Source organism: Terrapene carolina, unplaced genomic scaffold (assembly GCF_002925995.2).
Source record: "Terrapene carolina triunguis isolate 2854851 unplaced genomic scaffold, T_m_triunguis-2.0 Scaffold131, whole genome shotgun sequence".
In the NCBI taxonomy this organism is placed as follows: Eukaryota; Metazoa; Chordata; order Testudines; family Emydidae; genus Terrapene; species Terrapene triunguis.
Genome location: NW_020664482.1, coordinates 4,746,495 through 4,747,428, shown reverse-complemented (window position 1 = coordinate 4,747,428; position 934 = coordinate 4,746,495).

The following is a 934-nucleotide window of genomic DNA, read 5'->3' as shown; positions in this document are numbered from 1 at the left end:
AAGGGAATTTGACATCTGCTGATCCAGATTATGACTTCAGTTAAACTGGTGAAAGTGAAGAGTAACTGAGATCAGATTATTGTAAGCATTTACAAAAACTGATTCTGATGTTTGTTTGGAGGCAGAGGGGAAACAACATCAATACAAAGTAATGTCTCTGAATGCTGTAAAGAGTCAAGAGAATACAGCTTACATGTTATACTGCTTTGGTTGTTTTGTCAGATCTGTGTGTAACCGTTTCCCGTATCCGTATCTCTGGCAAATATAGTAAGTATTTAACTCATATTTATGGAAGACTGGAGGACTTGGGAAGTGGTAATGGGTTAATAGAGCTTTCCACCTCAGGGCAGAGTAGGAGACCATCCCAGATCATTGAGTCTGATTCTCAGAGGTGTTGAGCAATATACATTGCTGGTACTCAGCATTTCGTAAAGTCAGGCACTACATGTCCAAAAGATACCATCATGTGCCCGTTGGATGGCCTTTTTACTGGAAACTGAACTAACAGTACTAGATAAATGTCCACATCAGGGTACCACCCCACATCTGACACTAATTAGCACCACTGTTGTCAATTTCAATATAGAGACCAAGTATTAAATAAGTGTGGAAAACAAACTATCCTCTCACACATAAACATGGTTCCTCCAGGTTGAGGCTTAGGCCTGCTGGCAGGGCAGTGTGAGGAATGCTTGCCGTGCTCTCTCTGATGTAATCGGTCAATGAATAATTAAAGGACTTCAGTCTCTAGACCTAACAGTACATTTTGTATGAGCATTAAATGTGAAATTTTAAATTCCTCTTCATCTATGACTTGGTACAAACTTCTATTTATTTACTTTATTAGTTTATCTTGCACTCCTTCTAACTGTCCAGCACAGGTTTCCTAACTGTTTTTAATTGGACAAAACAAACAGCATATTTTCTGCTGAAA